This window comes from Trachemys scripta, chromosome 17, assembly GCF_013100865.1.
Source record: "Trachemys scripta elegans isolate TJP31775 chromosome 17, CAS_Tse_1.0, whole genome shotgun sequence".
NCBI lineage: Eukaryota > Metazoa > Chordata > Testudines > Emydidae > Trachemys > Trachemys scripta.
The window spans coordinates 858,565-877,254 of NC_048314.1; the positions used below are offsets into that span (position 1 = coordinate 858,565).

Sequence of the window (18,690 nt, forward strand, 5' to 3'; positions counted from 1 at the left end):
AGGGGCTGCACAGACAGCAGGTAAGGGAGCAGGGCCCCTGAGTGCCAGGCTAGGGGTACATGCAGTGCCCACAGCTGTTCCAGGGAGGCAGCTCAGACTTGTAACTTGCATCATCATCTCCCCACTGGTTAGTTTCACCATCGTTCTGCAGGAGGCGCCATTGGTGCAAAAGCCCTGAAGGCTACCTGCACTGAACTGTCCCTGCCAAGGAAGGCCAGGGCCTGGAGCCGCTCCCTGAATTCAACCCCCTTCTTGTGCAGTGGGCAGGCGAAGGCAGCCAATGGCCTGTCAAGTCTTGGATGGTTTCAGGGCCAGAAAGGGGGATGGAGAGAGAGGAGGTCGGGGAGAGGTTACATCCACCTTGGGCTCCTCTCTGCATTTCTCCTCGAGTTACTAAGCTACAGCCTCCCCCCGTCACTGGTGCCAATGCTGAGGAGACTCTTGGGAGTGAATTGGTCTCCTGTGCCCTCGCTGTCCTGCCCTGGTACCTGCTTCCCACAATAGACAGACACAGTTAAACTCTCCCAGTGTCACAGTTACTGTCACTCACTGCCCCTGCATGGAGGCATTTGTTCCCTGTCTTCCCAACTTACATGGTAACCTCACCCAAAAGAACCTCTTGATTTGTGCTGTCCTTTCGCCTGTGTTGCCCCCTGAAAGCACAATCACATGCAATCACGAGGAGGCAGATTTTGAAGACAAGAAATCAATATGACTCCACATTTCTTCTAAGAGGCTAACGCCCCCAGCTACAAACAATAGCAGGGGTACGCCAGAGGGCGTGCGACGAGTTACTGCCCCGCAGAAGGGGTGCAGCATATATAGTTTAGGGGAATGTGCTTCCCCTTTGATTGTACATTACAAGGCTGCCCCTTATTCCCATGATTAAGCAGCATTGTGCTTTTAGCTGGGGCTGTTCCAGGATTTGCACCTTTGCATGAGGCACGTCGGTGGGGGGTGTGGTCTGGACCGGGTACCTGGAATTCCAGTCTCCAGGGCTGGCGAGCTGCCCAGCACTACGGGTACAGGCCACGAGTCCTGGGGGATCGTGGCATTTCTCAGACACTGGGTGGCCTATGCAGATGTGCTCAGCACTGGCCTCCTGCTCCCACTCAGGTCAACAGAACGGTGCCTTCCCTCCCGCCCGCCATGGGAGCAGAGCTAGGCTGACACTGAGTGCTCTGGACTACCCCATCCAGAGCGTCCCCTCCTTGCCAGGCCTTTGGTGGGCAGCAAGCCCCTGTAGCTGGCACATACAGGAGAGCGGAAGTACAAAAGGCGGGCTGGAGAACTCAGCTGGGAGGCAGGTGCCGGAGGAGCCAGATGCCTCCTGTGAGCTCCGAGCTTGGAGGCTGCTGCAGACCCCGAGGGAGCCGAGGGCTAGCCAGGGCCATTTACAGACCCAAGCAGGGAGGAGCTGCAAGCGCTGACAGAGGCCTTCTTCCCCAGTGACCAGGACGACCCTCTCCAGAGCCAGGTACACCCCAAGGGGGACCTGGGAAGTGGCCCAGGGGTAGCCAACCCCTGTCTGGCTGCAACGCTGCCAGCGAGTGAGTCAGCACGTTGCGATCGGGATCCCTGCTGACCCACAGGCAGACTGCTGTGCCACTGCTAGGGCCCTGGGCCGGGACACAGTGGAGTGGGTGCGCCTGCGTCCCCCCGCCACCCCAAGCCATGGGTGGCAGCCTCCCCCTCCCTTAGGCAAGATGCCTGCGCTTGTCGGCCCCCCACCAGAGCTAGGAGGCCCGACTGTTTGCTGCCTAGGCTGAGAGCAGGCCTGATCCAGAGACTCTTTGCTGCCCCACCCCAACCAGGGGCTGGGGCTCCGTAACTGTTTGTTGTTCAGCCCTGATCACAGGCCCGAGCTCACGTCTCCCGTCACCCCGCTTATTCCCCATGTCAGGCGGCCCCGGAGACGTAGTGGGGCAGATTGGCCACCCACAGACCCAGAGGGGGAGGAGCCACTCCCCTAGGGTTACTATACATCCGGTTTTTCCCGGACATGTCCGGCTTTTTGGCAATTCCCCCCGGGAAAATGCGGGCCGGGCACTTCCCCTCCCGCGGCGGCTCTGCTCCTCCCCTGACTCTTCGACTCTGTTTAAGAGCCGGGCTGCCCGAGCTCTATGGGCTTCAGGCAGCCCCCTTGCCTCCGGACCCCAGCCGCTGGCCGGGCACTTCCCCTCCCGGGCTCCGGCGGCGCAGGGTCCGGAGGCATGGGGGCTGCCCGAAGCCGGTAGCGCTCGGGCAGCTCGGCTCTTAAACAGAGCCGAAGAGTCAGGGGAGGAGCAGAGCCTCCGGCCACGGCAGCTCTGCTCCTCCCCTGACTCTTCGGCTCTGTTTAAGAGCTGAGCACTATGGGCTTTGGGCAGTCCCCATGCCTCCGGACCCTGTGCAGCCCTGTTCTCGGGTGTTTTCCAGTGTCTCTTTGTGCTGGAGTCAGGGGAGGAAGAACTGAAGACCCTAATTGCTTTTCTTCCCCGCCTTAAATAGAGTTGACATAAAGTGGGAACTCTTTGTTTGGTTCCCCCCACCTCCCAGTGGAAAAGTTTGGTATTCCAAGATGGAGTCCAGTATCAGGTGACCAGACCACCTGACCCTATAGCATCACAGAGTCCCTGAGCCCAGGCAAGTCCACTGGAAGGCTAGACCTTTTCACCAGCTATTGTCCTTGTTGATGGGCCATCAGCACTGGCTGGCTTCTCCATTGTTATACCTGAAGTGTTAGCAGAGGGTGTCTGTGACGGAGCAGGGAGCAGGGCAGATTTGACCTGGGAATGTTACAGGGAGGTTGCAGTGGGGATGTGGGACTTCCCTTGAAGGAAGCTACCTGAGCTGTAACCTGAGCCAGGAACGGGGGTGGGGAGAATTAACACCTTCTGCCTGGGAGACTGAACAAAGGAGAGGAGCAGCGGGAGGGGCTGGGAGTTTAGTTTCGGTTGGGGCTGGGTGGTGCAACGCAGGGAACCCCAAGCTGGGGTCTAAGCTCCCTGAACCTCCCAGAGGGACCTAATTGAGGGGGTCTGGTCGTACCTACACGCTCTGCTTGAGACTGTGTTCCTGTCCTTAAATAAACCTTCTGCTTTACTGGCTGGTTGAGAGTCGCAGTGAATCTCGGGAAGAGGGGTGCAGGGCCCTAACTCCCCCACAATCCGCAACAGTGTCACCCAAGGTAGCAAAGTTTGAAATACAGATAAATAATTAATATTCTTAACTTCAGGTGCAAGGCTGTTACATGCATACAAATAGGATAACCATATTCAGTAAACCATAATCTTTCCAATGAAACCTTTGTGACAAAGTGGGACTGTTCTTAATGGTTCCTCTGAAAACTGTGTGGGTGCCTCAGTTTCCCCTATGCATTTCTTATGTCTCCAGTGTGCATAAATGGCCGACACTCTGTATCCTGGCAACAAATGGCCAGGGCCCTTCCCCCCTGCAAGGGAATAGCTAAGGGTGAACAAAGAGATCAGGTGACTTCCTGGCCCGGGAAAGAGACAAAGGCCAGAAAGGAGAGGCTGGAGGGGTTTTCAGTTTGGGGCTGGCTGGGGACGAGTAGTGAGTGCAGATGGGTTTGTCTGGCTCGCTGGGCCCCAGAATGGACCCGGCTGAGGAGTCCTGTTCTCTGTACCTACAAGCTCTGTTTTAGACCGTGTTCCTGTCATCATGACCGTGTTCCTGTCATCCTGTCAACCTCTGTTTTACTGGCTGGCTAAGAGTCACGTCTGACTGCAAAGTGGGGGTGCAGGACCTTCTGGCTTCCCCACCTGGGGGGACTCGCTGTGGGACGCACACGGAGGGGCACATGCTGAATGCTCCAAGGTCAGACACAGGATGGTGAAGCCGTATGAGCTTCTTGCCCTGAAGACAGTCTGCTCCAAGGAAGAGGAGGCTCCCCAAAGTCCTGACTGGCTTTGTGGGGAGCAGTTCCAGAGCATCGCCCGGGGACTCCGTGACAACCTTACATGAGTTATCTTGCTGCAGTCCATTGGGGGGAGTGTAGGGTTACCATATTTAACAAATAAAAAAAGAGGACCCTCCACAGGGCCCTGGCCCCGCCCCCGCCCATTTCCCACCCCCAGCCCCGTCCCAACTCCGCCCCTTCCCCGCCCTAACTCCGCCCCCTCCCTCCCACTCCCAGCCACGCGAAAAGGGCTGCCCGAGCGCTACCGGCTTCACGGTTTGCCGGGCAGCCCCCATGCCTCCGGACCCTGCGCCGCCGGAGCCCGGGAGCGGAAGTGCCTTCACTTAGATGGCAATGCAGCCCAGGCCACGTCACAAAGACCCCAGGGCTTCCCACCAGGTCTGAACGCTAACGGGAGAGAAGCAACCCTATGGCCGACAGCCAGTTCTCAACAGCCACGGTGATACGCTGACATGGCAGCCTAAGGGTTAATCTTCAGCAGCGGTTGCGCTAGAGGTGGGGCACCTCTGTTTTCTAGCATTACGGACAGGGGTCTGGATCCTCAGCGGGAGGGGCGTAAATCGGCATTGCTCCAGGGACCCCAGTGGGACAACGCTGATTTTACACCAGCTGAGAATCTGGCCCAGAACGAGCGAGGGGATTCCTGTCTCCGGGGTTGTCTGTTTCTCCAGCACGAAATCCCCATTTATGAGAGCACTAGCTATCAGACTGCATTTCAATGTTCCCCTGGGAGGCATTTAAGTCCGGATCAGCCAAGGCTCCAGAGAAAGCTTGGGAGCACAAGGGCCGGACAGGACGCCCTACAGGATGGAGACATTTCCATCTCGAATGCGGGGCTTTTATTTATATTTCAGCAGCACCGAGAGAGACGGGATCAAGGCCCTGTTGTGCCAGGTGCTGCACACACCCGTGAGACGGGCGCTGCCCCAAAGCGCCGACAATCTAAATGGTCGCATCAGACCAAAGGCAAGAGAGAGGGGAAGTGACTTGCCCAAGGTCATTGGCAGAGCTGCGATGCCAGCCTACTATTTGAACCCAATGCTCACGGCACCAGTCACCCAGCCGGGAGCGGCAGAGCCAGAGAGGGAATCTGGGCCTCCAGAGCCCCAGGTCAGCAGCCCCCCCGCTAGCCCGCACTGCCTCTTTGCAGGTCCTCTCAAGCTGCACGCGATACGCGGCCCCCCCAGACGGGCGGAAGGAGAGAACGTGACCCACGCCCACCTGAGCTCCTCAATCTCCCGGATGTAGTTCGGGATCAGGGCGCCGATGGCCTCGTTGCCGTCACCTGGAGGGACAGAATTAGGATCACGGACTAGATCAGAAACACCTAGCAGCTGGGCTGCCACTCAGCTGCCCTTGGACCTGAGCTCTGAGGTGGCTGTAATTTTCGTGGGACCGATCCTCATGCCCCACCTCGCAGACACGTTCTCCGGAGGTGCCCATCCTCACCTGCCTTGGCCTCCTGGCTCATCAGGTGGGTGACCTGGCTGTTGATGGCATCAGTGGCCTCCTGCATGGCCTTCACCCTCATGCACAAGGTGGCGTTCTCCTTCTGGAGCATGGTGTTCTCCTGGAACAAGTCACTGTAGCCATCGGCGCCGTCCTCCCCGATCACACGCTTGCCCTGTGGGGCGAGGAGAAAGGGAGATGCAGAGAGGGCAAAGCCACAGCGTCGGTCAGCCCTGGCCAAACCCAGCCGGCCACGTGCTCAATGGTGCCACATTTGAGGAAGATGGGTAGGGTAACCCTACGTCCCGTTTCGGCTGGGACAAGTCCCTTTTTTAAGCCATATCCCAGGCATCCCGACTTTTTTTTGGCAAAAATGGGCATTTGTATCCAAGGGCAAACGGGACAAACACCCAGTTTTGTCAAGAAAGTGGGGTGCAGAGGAACGTGGGGGGGAGGCCGGGATCCAGCGGGGGGCAGGCAGGGCTCGGGTGAGCAGCGACGCTGGCCCCAGCCTTTGGGAAATAGTCGGCCTATCCCGTATGTGCTTTGCTGCTCGCCCCAGCCCTGCCTACCCTCTGCACAGGGAGGGGGGCTTGCGTGAGCGGCTCAGGCCAGCCCCACATGGGGGGAGGGACTCAGGCGAGTGGCTCGAGGCAGCCCCGTGGGCGGGGAGGGGGGAGGAGGAGGAGGGGCTCAGGCCAGCTCCACGGGGTGTTCTGTTTTCCCTTTGGGAAATATGGTCACCTTAAAGATGGGTCACAGCAAGAGGAGCAGGGAAAAGGCAGAGACTCAAAAAATGGCAGGCGTGCCCGTGGGAAAGCCGTGCTTGGGGGACGGCAGAAATAGGGAGCAGCTGACATGCTGTAAGTGCCTTTTACTCAAGTAAGGTACTGATCTGAGCCCCATGATGGCAGGAGCTGAGCACCTCCCAGTTTAATGCATTTACCCTCATGCACCCCCAGGGGGCAGGGCAGTGCTCTGACCCCGGCTGGGCAGATGGGGATTGAGGCCCTGAGGCTAAGGGAGTTGCCCAAGGTCACACGGGAGTCTGTGGCAGAGCAAGGACTTGACCGCAGGGCTCCCAAGTCCCAGGCCAGTGCCATGACCACTGGGCCATCCTTCCTCTCGGGCTAGGGAGATACATGACTCAGCTCAATAGCAACCTCTGGCTGCCTAAGGGCTGGTGCTCATGGGAAACCAGTCCAGACAAGCTCAGCATGAAGCAGGATGTCTGATATGCCGCACAGGACAGGGATATAAAGCAGGAGGTGCCTTCCCAGCTCCCAAAGATACCCTGAAGCCTTCTCCCTGTTCAGACATGACATACAGCCCTTTAACAGCCTACCTCGCCATAGTCCCTTGCATCCTACCCACAAACTACAGCACCACTGAAACACAGCCATCTCTGGGGTGGAGCCCAGTGCCACAGCATACACCGCACCCAGGAGGGCATGGTGCTGGCCAAGGCCAGCAGAGGAGTAGCTGTACACACAGCATGGGGCCAGATCTGGGCAGGGGAGGCAGGAATACTTTCCCCATGCCATTCGAGGCTGTGTTGCTGCAGCTGGGATTTGAACCTGTGACAGCGAGGAGTCCAGGTCATACCCAGGCTTTGTACATGCAAGTAGGTCTCCCTCTAGCAGCCAGTCCCAGCAACCACAACAGCCTGCCACAAACTCAGTTAGTGGAGTTTCTCCATTAGCCCAAGCGGCAGGGGCCGGCGTGGAAGGTCCTGGGTTCGATCCTCGCTGGTGACCCGAGTGGGCCATACACACACGAGGCTTCACCTGCTCAGCCGCCCCTTACCGCCTTGTACTCCATGAGCTCCATCTGGAGGCGGGCGATCTCAGGGCGCTGATCTGCTGGCTGGTTTTGTCCTGGTTCACCACCACCTTGTTCTTGATGTTGCGAGCCCGGTTGGTGTACTTGAGCGTGTTTAAGGTCTCCATGAAGTCCCGGTCAGAGGGGCTGATGCCGGCGATCATGATGGTTTGGCTAGGGAGGACGGAGAGCCAACGGGGTCAACTGGAGCTGCCATCAAACAATGCAGCACCTGGGCCACGTCAGATCAGCCACTTCCAATGCTGGCACATGGGTGCCTATTGGCAGCTCCAGCCACACACCCCTTTGGCCTTTATTTACTTTATAAATGGGGTGTGGGCCCCTTGCACCCTGGGCCGGCACAGGCTGGGAGTGTGGTTCAGGCAGCAGCCTGCTTTGCACTGGCAAAGAGACCCCTGGGTGGCCTCCCCTGCTCATTACAAAGAGGTGTTCAGGGAGTCGCCACCCCGGGCAGCCCACGGCAGGGCATTCGGGGCATCACTGAGGCAGGAAGGGGGAGGGATTAGAGCAATCCCGTGCTGGGAAACTCAGCTGCCAAGTCCCAGATCACGAAAGGCTCAGACGCATTTTGCAAGAGCTAATTCCACAAAAGCTGCCTAATTGCGTCTGGGGCCCGGGACCAAGAGAGCCGAGATAATTACCTTCGAAAAGTCACCATGGAGACTCCACCGGACCCTCAGCAACGCGCCACCCCAGGAAACCCACACGGCACTTCAGGTCCATCCCTGAGCCCGACCGGTCCTCCTGTTACTCAGAAATCCCCCACCCGCCTCAGGCGACACTCCCAGGGTGCAGACCCAGCGAGGGCACAGCTCTTCCATTCTGGGTCACACACACCCAGCTGAAGCTGACACCCGTTGGGTGACCCCACGCCCTGGCTCAGGGGGCCTGTTACCTGTTCCCCGCAAGGGAGTCCTGGAGGAGCCGGGTCAGTTTGGAGTCTCAGTAGGGTACGTGCACCGCTTTCTTGCTCTGGTCTCCAAGGGCGCTTATGACGTTTCCCAACGCCAGCTGCCAACAAAAAATGGAAGGGACTGAGTTTTCCCCCCGCGCTGGGGAGGGCCCCTCCCTGTAGAAAACAAAGCTCAGGGTGATCGGAGCCACCTCTTTCCAGGGAGCGGGGGGGCTCTGGACCAATGCACTAGCAGCCAGTCAATGCAGCTATGCCAGCCAGCCAGTGTGCAGCCCCTCTCCTGCCTCCACGTTATTCCCGAGCCCCCAGATCCTGGAATCTACCCCTACTGGGGACAGTGCTGGGTAGCGCAGCTAGTGACTCCATCCCTCACCACCGAGTCCACCGCGCGCCCCTAGTGGTGACCCGTGGTGGCTCAGGCTGGGAGCTAGTGAGCCAGGCAGGGTCTGTCTGTGTCCAGCAGCCCCTTTATATCCACTGCAGCCTGTCCCAGTCTCCTCCACCCGCTAAGAGCCTACCAGGCCGCAGTTGATGGAGATGCCTCCTTGGCTCTCTCGCCCGTCGCTCCCGTCCGCTTCAGCCTCTCCGAGCCAGCCAGGTCGACGAAGTGGAACTTGGCGGTGAGGGTCTCGTACTTGCTGGTGGCCTGGGATCCCTCTGGAGGGCCGGTCACCTGGCAAGCAGACACGCTGCAGCGTCAATGCCTCCCGCAGGGGAACAGGGCTTTATCCCTCTGTTATGCTAGATCCCAACCCGCCCCCTCGCAGAGCATCCCGCTGCGGCTCTGCTGTCACCCAGCACGTGGCAGTCCACGTAGACCCCTACGTCTCTTTTACACTTACATCCTGCCCTCCCCCTTCACACAGAGACCCCATACGGCCTGGCACCCACAGCCCTGCCCCCTCCCCCCACTCTCCGCACTACAGCCCCCGCCCTCCAGAGGCCCCTACAGCCAAGCCCTGTAGCCTGCTCTCCCTCCCCAGCCGCCTGCTCTCCTGACACAGCTCCCTCCCCCAGCCCAGCCCCCTAAACAGACCCACAGAGTCCCATCTCTCACCTTGAACCCCAACAGCCCTCTGTCCCCCCAAATACAGCTCCTCCCACAGGCCAACTCCTCACCCTGCACCCAAACAGCTCCCTACAGTCTTGCCCCTTGCCCTGCCACCCATAGCCCTGCCCCTCACCCTGCACCCCTTGGACCCTCAGGGTCCCATTGGAGCTGGTGGGAGAGTTCCTTCCCCTTCTCCCCAGTTCCTGTTACCCTGCACAAACCTGATTGGCTGGGGGAGAGTGCCAGTCAAACACAGAATTAACTCTCCCTCTTGGGAGGGCTTGAAAGAATTGGGGAGGGGGTGAGAGACAAGCCGGGGAAATTGAAGAAGGAAACCAAGGTGAAGCAGGAGCCCTGTGCTAGATAGAGAGGAAGTTGTTTGAAGGAGGACTGGCTCCTGGCAAAAGGGGTCTCTTGTAAATGCCTAGCCTGGAACTGAGACCAGCAGCCGACCCACGCTGCTGAGCTCACGCTGCATGCCAGCACCAGCCCAAAGCGCAGGGGCAGGTTGGACTGACTCACGATGGCGTGGGGCAGAGAGCCTGTGTGTGTCTACCCAGGCGTGGGGCTAGGGAAGAGCTACTTTGCTGTATACTGTGCCCTCCCCTGCTACAGATCCAGACCTGGGTCTACTCCTGCTTTGCCTGGGTTAGATAACTGTTGTACTATCGAGTGTGGTGCTTGTTCTAGGGGTTAACACTGACCCCCCCCCAGGAGGGAGGATTGGTGTTTGTACAGAGGTGTGAGGATAGGATCTGGGACCCTTGCCTCAACCCTGCCCCCCCCCAACACCTACCCCCACCGTAGGGGACAGTCTTAGGTGCTGCCAGCCCTTGATGTGGGATGCCAGATGAATGGGGCTTAGCCAGGTACCACCAGCACAGGCTCTGGGTGTATGTCTACATAGCAAAAAACTCCCACCGCAGCAAGTCTCAGTCAGAGCCCAAATCTACAGAAGGAGGCCAGCAGTGGGTGGACCCTGGCTCTGTTGATGCTGGATGTGGGAGGCCAGCAGGGGGTGGGGCCCATCTGCTGCCCATGCTGGCCCTGGGAGCCCTGCTGCAGCAGGTGGGACCTGGGTGCCCCCAGTACCGGCTCTGGGAAGCCTGCAACAAGTGGTGCACGGATGCTATCCGTTCTATTTCTGGGAGTTTGGCAGTGGACTGGTTCTGGGTGCTGTGGCTACCTGGACTGGCTATGGGATGCCGATAGGAGGTGGCCTTGAATGCTACCAGCACTTGGTGTGGGAGGTCAGCTGCAGGTGACGTTGTCATTATTGAATCTAAAAATCGGATCCTAATTGTAAGCTCAAATGTAAAAAGTGTGTGCCGGTTCCTAAACGTCACAGTGAGCTATAACTTTTTGCCTGCTTGGAAATTAACCATGGAAAATAGAGTTTTTAATCAATAAATGTTATGAATAAATGCAAGAGAACCAGACAGAGAAACGAGATTAGCCCAAACAAAAAGGTCCTGCTGATATGGTTCAAGGACTGTTGAAATCATACTTGGTAAAAACAGACGATGTGGAGCAGGAAATGGATGAACCAAAATTGATGTGGTAGATATTAGTCTTAACTGGGGGACAAAATAATGAGGGGATGAACTATGCCGCCCCCTTTTCCCCCTTTTTGGGGTACTTAAATAGGGACTGAAAAAATAATTTTGTCACCTGTTCTATCTTGCATCCCAGCTTGTCTCATCTCCTCTCATTTTCCCTGCCCCCGAGACATAAGGAGCAGACCAGACTGGAGACTTTTTCCTGAGAGGAAGGTATTTCAGCCTTGCTCTGATTCAAGAAACTTTGTTTTTTCATTTGTGAGTCCTGAAACTCATAACGACATCCCGTCCTCAGCCCATGATTCCGAATGACCCGTCCTGCAGAGGCAGGTAAACTCCTGTTCTGTCTCCCTTCCTTTTATCAGGGCCGGCTCTAGATTTTTTGCCGCCCCAAGCAAAAAAAAAATTTTGCCCCCCCCCCCCCCCCCAGCCCTGGGCTCCCCCCCGCATCCCTCTGCTGCCCCAGTCCTGGGCTCTTCCCCCCACCCCGCACCTGCACGTCCTGCCGCCCCAGCCCAGGTGGTAACTCGCTCCCAGGGTGGGTCATCAGCATCCCGCTCATGACACTAGCAGGAGCGGAGGCTGCATCCACCCAACTCCTTCCCAGCGCCCAGGGGGGCCCTGACTCCGCCCGCTCCCCCCTCACCTCCAGCCGGTCCGGCGCTGGCAGGGTCGCAGTAAGCAGCAGGGCTCCCAGGCCGCGCCTCAGCCCAGGGTCCCTCCAGCCGGGACTCCTGCCTCCAGGACCGTCCGGGAATTGGGAGGGCAGAGCCGGGGGACCGCCCCAGCAGGGGGCTGAGAAGCCGGGGCAGGCCAGACTCAGAGGGAGCGGCCAGCGGGGAACGGAGTCCCGGAGAGCGGGATGTGGGCCCTGCACGGCAGTGCCCCGGGCACCGGTCCCACTATGGCCCAGCTGCTGCTCCTGTCCACCCTGCTGCAGCCCCTAGGCGGCTCGGGCCGCTTCGCCCAGCCCTGGCTGGGGGGCGGCCACCCTGCGGCACTTGCAGGCGGCTCCGTGCGCCCCGCGGGGCGGTCCCCAGCCCAAGTGTCCCGTTAGGGTTACCATATTTAAAAAATAAAAAAAGAGGACACTCCACGGGGCCCTGGCCCCGCCCCTTTCCCAGCCCCGCCCCAACTCCGCTCCTTCCCCAAAGTCCCCGCCCTAACTCTGCCCCCTCCCCTGAGCGCCCCGCATTCCCCCTCCTCCCTCCCAGCCACNAGGGGAGGAGCAGAGCAGCTGGAGCCCGGTAGGGGAAGTGCCCGGCCAGTATTTTTCCTGGACATGTTCGGCTTTTTGGCAATTCCCCCCGGACAGGGGTTTGATTACCAAAGAGCCAGACATGTCCGGGAAAAACCGGACTTATGGTAACCCTATGTCCCGTGCTCCATGTGTTGGAGCCCACCGGATGGCCCACCTGGACCCGGCAGCACGAACCACAGCGGCCCCAGGGCGCCCCCCGCGCACGACACGCTGCTGCTGCTGGACCCGTCCCGGGGCCAGCTTTGGCTACCCGCTGCGGCTCTTCCACCTGGACTTCGGCATCAGCTTGGGGGCCGGGACAGCATCTACCTGGGTGAGCGCCCGCAGGGCCGGCCCCCAAACAAACAAACAAAAAGGATGGCCCGAATGCCGCCCCTGCAAATGTGCTGCCCCAAGCACCTGCTTGCTTTGCTGGTGCCTAGAGCCGGCCCTGCCTTTTATGTTACTTTCTGCCCCCCCGCCCCTTCCTTCTCTCTCTCTCTCTCTCTCTTTCTCTCAGCTTTTCATCAAGATTTTGCATAACTAGTGTACTCTTCTTTCTGGAGTTATCAGGGGCAAGGACTTTGCAATAGCATTGAAAACAAAGGAACTCATTAAATATTTTTCAGCTCGTCAATCTAATAGTGATTTTTACAATGTTATCACCTTGGACTGTTAGATCAAAATATCTTCTTCTATCACCGGGTATTTTCTTAAATTTTTCATGTACCTCTATTCCCTCAGATAGTAATTTCTTTCTTGGAACCCGAGGTTGGGGGGCAGAATTAGTCTGGTTGGGCAGCATTGGAATGGTCCTGGGTTCTGCTGTGGGTGGAACCAAAAGAGCAGGATAAAGAGGAAAGACGGGGAGTGGAATGGAAAAAGGGGCAGGTCCTTTGGGCTCCAGATCAAGAATCTTTTTATGTATTTTGGCTCTTAATTAATTAATGCTTCATCCATTTTCTTCCCAATACTATTGGCATTTTTTACAGTGGAATTGGTCAACTCCACTGTAAAAATGCCAATTAATTTCTGATTGCTTTTAAAATCATCTGCTTTTAACACACACAATTTCAACAGTCCTTGAACCATATCAGCAGGCCCTTTCTCATTTGGACGAATCTCGTTTCTCTGTCTGGTTCTCTTGCACTTGTTCATAACTCGATCTGTTTTCCTTAGTTAATTTCTAGGAAGGCAAAAAGTTACAGGTTAATGTGACGTTTTATGAACTTGCATGTATCTTTTACATTTGAGCTTACAATTGGGGTAATTTTTTGTGCCCAATAATCACAACAGTGGGGCCCAAGTGCCGTTGGCACAGGCTCTGGGTGGCCAGCAAGAGGGTGGTAACTATTGGCCATCAGCACATGCCTCTGGGAGTCCCGCTATGGTTGGGACATTGGTACTCCTGGCAGAGGGCCTCAGAGGCCAGCAGGGATTGGGGCCTGGCTATAGGATGCCAGCCAAAGATGGGACCTGGGTGCTGGGAGGCCAGCAGGGGGTGGGGCCTGAGTGTCTCCAGCAATGGCTCTGGGAGTCCATTGGGGGCTGGGTGCCATTGGCTGTGGGAAGCCAGCAGTAGGTGAGTCCCAGTTTCCATTGGTGGTAGTTATGGGAGGCCAGCTGGGGGTGGTCCTGGGTGCTGCCAGCACTGGCTCTAGCAGTATGTCTACACAACACACCAAACCCGACTCAGGTTTAGGCCCAAGCCCCACTTCCATCCACATAGAAGTTAATCTGACTTAGGCCAGGAACCCCTGTGGACTCAGGCCCACGTGGTAGGGTGACCAGGTGTCCGGTTTTCAACTGGAACACCCGGTCGAAAAGGGAACCTGGTGGCTCCAGTCAGCACCGCCAACTGGGCCGTTAAAAGTCCGGCCGGCGGTGCTGCTGGACTAAGGGATCCTAGTCCCTGCCTGTCCTGGGGTACCGCGCTGCGCCCCGGAAGCAGACAGCAAGTCCGGGTCCTAAGTGGGGGAGCCAGGAAGCTCCGCGTGCTGCCCCCGCCCCGTGCAGTGGCTCTGCACTCCTATTGGCTGGAAACCGGCCAATGGGAGCTGTGGGGGGCAGTGCCTGTGGGCAAGAACAGCGCACAGAGCTTCCTGGCCCCCCTGCCTAGGACCTGGACCTGCTGGCCGCTTCTAGGGCGCAGCGCGGTGCCCCAGGAGAGGCAGGGAGCCTGCATTAGCCCCCATGCTGCGTCACTGACCGGGAGCTGCCCAAGGTAAGCCAGCGCCCCAACTCTGAGCCCCAACCCCCTGCTCCAGCCCTGAGCCCCCCCCAAACCCGGAGCCCCCTCCTGCACTCCAAACCCCTCATCCCTGGCCCCACCCAAGAGCCTGCACCCCCAGCCCAGACCCCCCCCCCCTGCACCCCAACCCCCTGCCCCAGCCCAGAGCCCCCTCCCACACCCCAAACCCCTCATACCCGGCGCCACCCAAGAGCCTGCACCCCCTCCTGCACCCCAACCCCCTGCCTCAACCTGCAGCACCCTTCCACACTCCAAATCCCTCAGCCCCACCCCTGAGCCTGGAGCCCCCTCCTACACCTCAAGCCCCTCATCCCCAGCCCCACCCCAGAGCCTGTACCCCCAGCTGGAGCCCTCACCCCCTCCCTCACCTCAACCCTCTGCCCCACCCCAGTGAAAGTGAGTGAGGGTGGGGGAGAGCCAGTCACTGAGGGACAGGGAATGTAGTGAGGGGTGGTGGGTCCTCGGGGAAGGGGCAGGGCTACGGGGAAGGGGCGGGGCTAGGGTGTTTGGTTTTGTTCAGTTAGAAAGTTGGCAACCCTACCACATGCCCTGCTAAAGAGGTGGGTCAGAGCCCAGGCATTTTGCAGTGTGGATGCAGCTCAGTTCTGGGTTTCCAGACTCAGGTCTGGAGAGTCCACCAACACTGTCTCCACAATCTCCTAGAGCTGTGCTTCCCAGCATTTCGGTTCTAACACTTGACACTTGCGTCCCAGGAACTGGAAGCAACCTCCTGGTTCAATGCAGCTGCTGGATCATCATCTGAGACTGCTCTAACATGAAATATATGGCAGAATGTGGGTAAAACAGAGCAGGGGACATTGAACTCCTTGGGGGAGAATTGTGTCACAAATTTAATTTATGCATTATTTTTTTAACAAGCATCAGCATGGAAGCATGTCCTCTGGAATGGTGGCCGAAGCATGAAGGAGCATAGGAATGTTTAGCATATCTGATACGTAAATACCTTGCAATGACAGCTACAAAAGTGCCATGCGAACACCTGTTCTCACTTTCAGCGGACATTGTAAATAAGAAGCAGGCAGCATTATCTCCTGTAAATGTAAACAAACTTGTTTGTCGTAGTGATTGGCTGAACAAGAAGTAGGACTGAGTGGACTTGTAGGCTCTAAAGTTTTACATGGTTTTGTTTTTGAGTGCAGTTATGTGACAAATAAAACTACATTTGTAAGTTGAACTTTCATGACAAAGAGATTGCAGTATGGTACTTGTATGAGGTGAATTGAAAAATGCTGTTTCTTTTGTTTTTTAGAGTGCAAACATTTGTAATAAAAATAATATAAAGTGAGCACTGTACACTTTGTATTCTGTGTTGTAAGAGAAATCGATATATTTGAAAATGTAGAAAAACATCAAAACATTTAATAAATTTCAATTGGTATTCTATTGTTTAACAGAGCAATTAATCATGATTAATTTTTGAGTTAATCACGTGAATTAACTGTGATTATTCAACAGCCCTAGTTGCTACTCTTTGTCTGGATTTGTCCAAAGGGGCATATTTAACATATTAATAGCAAAAACAACAAGGAATCCGGTGGCACCTTAAAGACTAACAGATTTACTTGGGCATAAGCTCTCGTGGGTAAAAAACACCTCACTTCTTCAGATGTGTGGCAGAAGTGAGGTTTTTTACCCACGAAAGCTTATGCCCAAATAAACCTGTTAGTCTTTAAGGTGCCACCAGACTCCTAGTTGTTTTTGTGGATATAGACTAACACGGCTACCTCCTGATATTAATAGCAATTGCTTAAAGTTATTGTTTTCAATTTCTTAGGCCAATTTGCTTGGACTTATAAAGGAGTTAAAAACCTAAAATATGGTTATTTGAGGGCTCACTAGAAAGTGTAGATTCAGCAAGATCACCTATGATTGTGTGATGGGTGTTCATGAATAGGATGGGTGTACAAATGTGTGATGGCTGTGTAGACCCTGTGCATGTGCACCGCTCAGGTGTGAGCACCCATCACGTGCACACATATCCATCACATGCATGCACACTCATCACACTTACACATACCCTACAATTATTTATGTTAAAGAATAGAAGGGAAAATACAATCTTTGAAATGAAATCTCATCCCACCCTGCTTCTGGTTAGCCTCTTAACTCCAGGATGGGGGAGAATCCTTTCCACATGGCTGGTGTAGGCATCGGTCACACTTAGTGCACTGCAGCTCCTTGTTGGGTTCATGGTGACCTCCATTTTATATCCCCTAGTTTCACGTCTTGTTAGAGGGGCTACCCTCTGATTCCTATTGACCACTTGCCAAGGGGGGTGCTCACATTTCAGCTCAGTTTCTTTGCTGCTTCCAGTGGTATGCAATAGAATGCGCCGGTGTATAACTTTAATCCTTTTCTTATCGGAGGCTTTTTAAGTTGGATTCATTTCAAGGATTGTATTTCATTATTAGCCCCTCCTATTAATTGCGATATACCCCTCTGTGGGGCGATGACTCACTGGCATGGCACCTCCTGTTGGCCATCTCAGGAATTAGCTCTTCCAGCCCAGAGCACCCTCTGCAGGCCGGTGTCTCGCCTGCCACTGGCCCTGTGTCCCTCCCAGACCCCAGTGCCCTTTGCCCAGGGGTTCTGCCTACCACAATACCCCCTCACTTTGGGTCTCCCCTCCCAGGGGAACCCCCAGCCCTCTAAACCCACCTTGCCTCAGTGGCTACTGCCAGTCATCATCTAGCTCCCGCTCCCTGGGGCCAACTGCAGTCTGTAAACCACTCATCATCGGCAAGGGGGTTAGGACCTGCTGTCTTTGCCCATCTCTGGGCTGCCCCTCTGCAACCCCAGTACCTATTTGGCCCTTTTAACAAGGCCTGCAGCCTGGGGTTTTTCCTGGCAGGAGCACCCCAGCTCCCTCTGCCCTTCCCCAGCACTGCTCCACTTCAGGTACCCTTCTCGACTCCCAGACAGCCAGGTCCTTCTTTCGCAAGAAGCTAGAGAAAGAGTGTCTTTTAGCTTCTGGCCCACAGCCCTCTTCTAAGGGCCAGCTGGGCCCTGATTAAGATGGCCACAGCTGTGGCTGCTTTCCCCATCAGCCTACCTTTTCCCAGCTGCAGCCCTCTCCAGGGCTGCTTTAACCCTTTCAGGGCCAGAGCGGGGTGACCACCTCACTACAACCCCCTGTTAAGCAATTTCTGTTAATATTTCAAAGTTATCCTCTGGTTTATATCTTTTAACCTACCTTGTGACAAACAATTCCTGTTACTTCTAGAGTGCAGCAATTATTTACAGTGCAAACCAACAAAATCCATATAAACTTCTACATTTGGAGGACATACGCCATACTTTTTTGATTGCACATGAGCATGTCACATTATTTAGGATTTACTTTAGAGCAAGAGGCATTCACATACAGAAGGACGTAGATCTGACTCACAAGACCAACAAAAGTGCAGATTTTCATTTCGGGTAAAAGACAAATTATGCACTCTACACTTGTTTCACAAGGAAAACAATGTATAGTTTATAATTTGGGGTGAAAACCTGTGGCTTGGATTTCTTGGGGTAACAGGCAGTTTGCTCAATTTGACCTTCCGTCTTACAGACAGTAAGTTAAGCAAACTAAAAATGACTGCTTCCCCACTCGTCTCTTGATCCCCTCATGAAGTGCAATGGGCCATTTTGCATAGGAAGGCAGAGTGTGACTCTTAATGGGTAACTTACAGTTCTTTTAGCTAGGTTGGGAAGGAGAAAGAGGTTTTATCCATATGCATATTATGAGAGATTCTTTTCTAGGTAATTCACATTTAGCTATTTTCCTTTCTGTTCTTGAGGAGAGGAATTTTGGCTGATCTCTGGGTCTTTAGACGAAGTGTCTTACATGATATGAACCATTTTCTTAGGTCTTGTCTACACAGGGAGTTTACGGTGGTATAACTATGTCTCTCAGGGATCTGAAAAATCCAGGTTGTCTCTTTCACTTAAGAATACAAAGGCTCCAGGACTTTGGGGGCCTCTGGGAGAGATCCTGACAGAGGCAAGGCTCAGTCACCATCTTGCTGGAAGACTGTGTGTGAGAAAAGCCATCTTAAACAAAATCTTGAACCAAAACTTGCTAGATTAAGTTCTAGACTTTTAGAACCTGGAAAAAGTCCATGACCGTGCTCATCCACAAAAAAGGCGAACGAGACGACCCCGGCAACTGGAAGCCCATCTTCCTCTGCTCCACCATCTACAAGCTGTATGCCAGCTGCCTCGCGGCAAGGATCACGGACTGGTCAGTGTGCGGGGGCACTGTCAGCTCAGTGCAGAAGGGTTTCATGTTCTGCGAGGGATGCTACGAGCACAACTTCCTCCTTCAGACGGCCATCCAGGAGGCCAGGAGGTCCAAGAGGCAGTGCACCGTAGCATGGCTTGACCTGACCAACGCCTTTGGGTCCATACCCCACTTTTCTCCTATGAACTCTGGCTATCCCTTACAATCTCCCATA

The 18,690-nt window shown here is 55.6% G+C and overlaps 1 pseudogene; it reads right to left on the reverse strand.

Annotated features, from left to right (window-relative positions):
* Positions 1 to 4,244: 4,244 nt before the first annotated feature.
* LOC117867167 overlaps positions 4,245 to 18,690 on the reverse strand; it is a 658,956-nt pseudogene continuing 644,510 nt past the window's right edge.